This window comes from Lolium perenne, chromosome 1 (genome assembly GCF_019359855.2).
Source record: "Lolium perenne isolate Kyuss_39 chromosome 1, Kyuss_2.0, whole genome shotgun sequence".
Taxonomy (NCBI): domain Eukaryota; kingdom Viridiplantae; phylum Streptophyta; class Magnoliopsida; order Poales; family Poaceae; genus Lolium; species Lolium perenne.
Genome location: NC_067244.2, coordinates 34,183,253 through 34,189,473, shown reverse-complemented (window position 1 = coordinate 34,189,473; position 6,221 = coordinate 34,183,253).

Here is a 6,221-nt window from a genome sequence, read left to right as displayed (position 1 = left end):
AAATGTGTTTTGAACTTGCTTTTTATGCTCTCTTTGCTTCAACTCTCATCCTTATGTGAGCATCATTAAAATTACTGAGCCCATCTTAATGGCTATAAAGAAAGCACTTCTTGGGAGATAACCCATGTCTTTATTTTGCTACTGTTTTGTTATGTCTTGGAAGTTGTTACTACTGTAGCAACCTCTCCTTATCTTTACTAGGACAATGCCCGCGCGTTGCGGCGGAACTGCAGAAGAGCGAGCAAAATTGATGATCATGTACTCAACACTACTTCCACTTTAATTAATTTGGGCATCAGTAGCCTTCAAAATCTGAAGACTTCTGGGTTCTGACACACCAATGTCTCATAAAATCATAACCCCATGATCGTGTTCTTCAAAAATGGATGAAAGAGCGAGCATGTAGAATAGGTTGATGCACAATCCAAACTGCAAAAGCAAGCACCATCTCAATGAACGTGTGCGTTGCAACGGATTAAATCGAATTACCATGGTACCAGAAATCGGGATATTCTTGATTTTCCTCTCTTTGTGTGTCCCTTGTTTCGTGCACCATTCCATGGTCACTTGGCACTTTTTCTATCACCGACTGCATTCCTATTTTATTACGAGAAATATACCATGATTGCAAGTAATTCAATGGGAAAAATAAACATTAATTACTAAATGACTAAGAAATGACTTTTCGAAGTAATCACTAAGAATTATCCCATCAAACTTTAGGATTATTGCATATTCCTGCCGCGCCTCCAAGCCACTCCTACTTCAGAATTCTTGCTAGCGTTTCACCAATCTCCAAACATTTAGCAAAATGGTGACATCAAGGTCACATTAGAGACAATTTCCATGTATGCACGTAGAAGTCCATATGAAGATTTATATAGAATAACCTCAATATGCAGATAGTTGGTACGACAAAATATCAAATATCAGGGTAGATTAGTTAAAGGTAGTAAGGGAGTTGGCTGCCTAACAATACGTTCAGCTATGTAGCTTAGCCTGCAGGTGCATCCCTGAACATCATATCTTTACTGAATGCAGGCATATCTGAATTATGCCTAAAAGAGATTAAGAAGGCAAGCACTTTGAACATCCGTCACACCTCACTTAAAATGTAATCGTACGTGCAGAGTTGCAGAGAGCATTAGACCCATCAAAGTAAAGCATATATAACGACCGTATCTTATGTTCAAATCATTCATCCATCAGTTCACTTCTCAACGCCCATGCTACTGCTCTAGGCGATTTGCACAAAAATAACCCAAAACTGGAAGAAAAGCACAGACTGACCCTCCGGCGAAACTATTTCACCAATCTAACCCTTTTATGTGGCGCCCCTCCCATGGGCGCCACACATGCCCATGTGGCTCCCCTCCTGCCGGCGCCACTGTCCCAGCCGACGTGGCCCCCTCGCCGCTGAGCTGGTGCGCCCATCCGACGTGGCAGCATGTGTGGCGCCCCTCCCAACGGCGCCACACATGCACTTGGAATTGCCCAAAACATACTGTGAGACAAATCCTCTGGGACTTAGCCGTTTTGCGAGGCTCGATGTGTGGCGCCGATGCCACGGGCACCACACTAGCCTGTGTGGCGCCGATGCCACGGGAGCCACACATATGAACGGCATAGGAATGGAGGAGGAACGACTTGGCCGGATAGATCTGACGATTCCTTGGTCGATTTGGTGGGGGGGGGCGAAGGGGAGGCGGGCGGCGGCGGCGGTTGGGGAGGAGAAGCAGAGAGGAAGAGAAAGAAGAAAGAGAGGGTCGGGCTAGTGTGGCGCCCGTGGCATCGGCGCCACACATCGAGCCTCGCAAAACGGCTAAGTCCCAGAGGATTTGTCTCACAGTATGTTTTGGGCAATTCCAAGTGCATGTGTGGCGCCGTTGGGAGGGGCGCCACACATGCTGCCACGTCGGATGGGCGCACCAGCTCAGCGGCGAGGGGGCCACGTCGGCTGGGACAGTGGCGCCGGCAGGAGGGGAGCCACATGGGCATGTGTGGCGCCCGTGGGAGGGTAGCCACACAAAAGGGTTAGATTGGTGAAATAGTTTCGCCGGAGGGTTAGTCTGTGCTTTTCTTTCACTTTTAGGTTATTTTTGTGTAAATCGCCGCTGCTCTAGGCGCTAGGGCTACTGAAGCCATCTTTTGCGGAAGCTAATAGACGTGGAGTCAGCTGAAGCAGTGAATCTTTTGGTGTATCTCCAAATCAAAGAGCATCAATCGCATAAACAAACAAAAGCGCAGCGACAGATCGGGGCAGAGCAGGCTATCGAGGAACGGATCGGGCCGGAGACCACCAGCGACCAGGAACGTGTCGGCGCGTAGCGAGCCGGCGAGGAACGGATCCTGGTGGAGGTCCCGGCGACCAGGAACGTTCTCGAGCGTCGCGGCGGCCAGATCGACGCGAGGACGACCGAGGCCGCGGCGTTGGTAGCCGGTTCAGGCTGGGGATCTGACTGATGCCCGCGGCAGCGGCTGGAGGACCCCGGCTAGGGGGGGGGGGGGGCTCGCCGGCGAGGAGCGGAGAAGCGTGAGGAATCGACGTGGTGGAGCCTGACGCTGAAGTCGACATAAAGAAGAACCGCTGGCCGGGGCTGAGACAATGCGATTGGGGCTGGAGTCAGCGTAGGACGTTTTGACGGGCCACTGGTGGACTGGATGGGCCTCAAGCCCTCAACTCGATTCATGTACGAAAGTGTCTGAGTATTGACGAAGCGTTTTCCTGACTTGGCGGTGGCAAGGATTGTAATTTTTATGATAATCAGGGGTAATAAAAAAACGGACGAAAATTTTAGGGAGAAACCTTACTTCCTTTATTAGTAGGTATAGATATAGATTTTATTGCATTGTTGTGCCAAGTAAAATCTCTAATAGAAGGTTGATGCTAGATTTGGATTTCTGCGCAGAAACAGATTTCTATCTGTCACGAATTTGAGTAGGTCTCTCTATAGGAAACTCAGAAAAATCTGCCAATTTTCATGCGTGTTCCTCAGATATGTACGCAACTTTCATTAGTTTTGAGTTTTCTGATTTGAGCAACGAAGTACCTCTTAAAAATTCGTCTTTACTGGCTGTTCTGTTTTGACTGATTCTGTCTCTGTTTTTTGCATTGTCTCTTGTGGACTTTAGGCTTTCTAGACGTGGAGAGCTGTAGCTAATGTTTTATTGAGTTCTTGCAATGTGTCACTACAGGACTAAAGTGGATTAAAGTTTTTTGAGTACTAACCCCTCTAATGAAGTTTATGAGAAATTTGGTGTGGCAGAAGTTTTCAAGGGTCAAGAGAGGAGGATGATATATGATCAAGAAAAGTGAAAAGTCTAAACTTGGGGATGCCCCCGCGGTTCATCCCTGCATATTTCAAGAAGACTCAAGCGTCTAAGCTTGGGGATGCCCAAGGCATCCCCTTCTTCATCAACAACTTATCAGGTCACTTCTAGTGAAACTATATTTTTATTCAGTCACATCACATGTGCTTTACTTGGAGCGTCTGTTTGCTTTTATTTTTGTTTGTATTTGAATAAATTCGGATCCTAGCAATCCTTGTGTGGGAGAGATACACGCTCCGCTTTTTCATATGAACACTGGTGTTCTTCGTTTTATTTTTCGTGTTCATGGTGGAAGCTGAAAGCCGTTGCACTTATTGATATTTGGTTGGAAACAGAAAATGCTTCATATTGTCTTGAATAATTTGATACTTGGCAATTGTTTTGAGCTCTCAAGTAGATCATGATTAAGCTCTTGCATCATGTAGTTTAAACCTATTAGTGGAGAACTACCGTAGAGCTTGTTGAAATTTGGTTTGCATGATTGGTCTCTCTAAGATCTAGATATTTTCTGGTAAAAGTGTTTGAGCAACAAGGAAGACAGTGTACAGTCTTATAATGCTTGCAATATGTTCTTATGTAAGTTTTGCTGTACTTGTTTATACTTGTGTTTGCTTCAAACAACCTTGCTAGCCAAAGCCTTGTACTGAGAGGGAATGCTTCTCGTGCATCCAAAACCTTGAGCCAAAACCTATGCCATTTGTGTCCACCATATCTACCTACTAAGTGGTATTTCCTGCCATTCCAAGTAAATACTTCATGTGCTACCTTTAAACAATTCAAAAGCTATTATCTCTTATTTGTGTCAATGTTTTATAGCTCATGAGGAAGTATATGGTGTTTATCTTTCGATCTTGTCATTTACTTCTGACAGACTTTCTTCAATGGACTAGTGGCTCATCCGCTTATCCAATAATTTTGCAAAAAGAGCTGGCAATGGGGTTCTGTTATCACCAGAATTTGACCGGATCAGAGGTGGGCCGCGATTGAAGATGGGTTTGAAGAATATACATAGAATGAGTACATGAATCGGCCTTGTGTATCAAGTTTGGGCTAGTTTGCCCATGTATCTGTAACATAGTAGGTTGCGTGTCGGTTAGAAGGAGTTTGGGCTCGTGCCCGGTTGGGATTATTCCCACGTTAGAAAGTCCCCTGGACTATAAATATGTATCTAGGGTTTATGAAATAAACAACAACCAACGTTCACCACAAACCAATCTCGGCGCATCGCCAACTCCCCCGTCTCGAGGGTTTCTTCCGGGTAAGCACCATGCTGCCTAGATCGCATCTTGCGATCTAGGCAGCACACGTTTATTCGTCGTCCATGCGTTGCTCGTACTGAAGCCTTTTTGATGGCGAGCAACGTAGTTATCATAGATGTTTTAGGGTTAGCATTGTTCTTCGTATCATATGCTATCGTCGTGCAACCCTTAGGCATCTAGCCGCCCTTACGCCTGTCACGGGTGTAAGGGCGGCACCCCGCTTGATCATTGTTTGGTAGATCCGATCCGTTATGATTGCTCCTTGTTCTTCAAGGATTAGTTTAATATCTGCATTGTTAGGCCTTACAAAGGGTTGGAGGATCCAGCGGCGTGTAGGGTGTCGTTTGCTAGCCCTAGACAGGACGTTCCGAGGATCAACCTCGTGTTGGTTTTTAGGCCCTGTCTAGGATCGGCTTACGATCACCGTGCGCGGTCGCGAGGCCCAATCACGAGTAGGACGTTCCGATTGTGCGGTGAAAACCCCAAATCGTAGTAGGTCGCTTCAGCTTTATCTTGATCAAGCAGGACCACCATCTGATCGTACACCTCGTACGCATCATGGGTGGATCGGCTCTTTGAGCCGATTCACAGGACAACCTGAGAGCCGATCGAGGCTCGTATTTAACGTTTACGTGTATGCCATGCAGGAAACTAAGCGAGGCATCATCCAACACCTTCCTGACCAGGTATAGGTCAGGTGGCACGCCCTTGCATCAGCATCGGACGTGTGTGCAGAAGGCTTTGCGGGCCGTCGCTCGGAGGGACCAGGGCCAGCCGCAGTCCTGGGAGATTCCCGGCTCTACGGTGTTGCCCGTCGCTGCCCGCCGGTGGGTTTCTGACCGCAACACATTCTGGCACGCCCGGTGGGACAATCTTCGACATCCACCGCATCGCCATCTACATCTGAGATGGCGGAAGGCACTCCGGTCAAGTACGAGGATCTGACTGAAGAGCTCAAAAAGAGGCATGACGAGATCAAAGCAGTCCTCGAAGCCGACCTCATCGGCTCTTTCCACAGAACCCACTCCCATGGCATCAGGTGGAAAGGGTTCTCACCTGAAGGCGCACTTGATGGAGTGGACCTGTCCTCCCCGTCAGAAGAACGCACCAGGTCGCTGCGTCAGGAGATCAACTTCATGGTGGCTCATTCGCTGCACCGCCACTCTGAGAGCCTGGTGAACACTTTGGAGCGTGTCGCTCTGCGCGTGATCCAGGAAATCATGAGCCATCGGTATTCTCCGTCAGGACCAGCTCTGGGGACTTACCAAGGAGAGATGCCACTCCAGTCCCGTCCACCGCTACCATTCGCGTTGGCAGCACCAGAAGTGCCGAATTCATCGGCATACGTCGTCTACAAGATTGGTGGTGACCCTAGTGACTACCAATTCTTACATGAGGCACCCAAGGAGATCCCCCACGGATACACGTGCGCATACGTGCCAGACTGCAGTAACTGGGCACTCTCGAACCAGGCTGCAACAGCAGGGACTTCCGGAACAGCAGGAGGAACGTCGGGAACAGATCTTGAGAAGCAGACGTGGCTAGCTAAGTCTGCCACTCCGACAAACCTCCAGAGCTCAGCTCCTGCAGTTGGCTCAGAACTGGAAAAGCAAGCATGGCTGGCTAAGTATG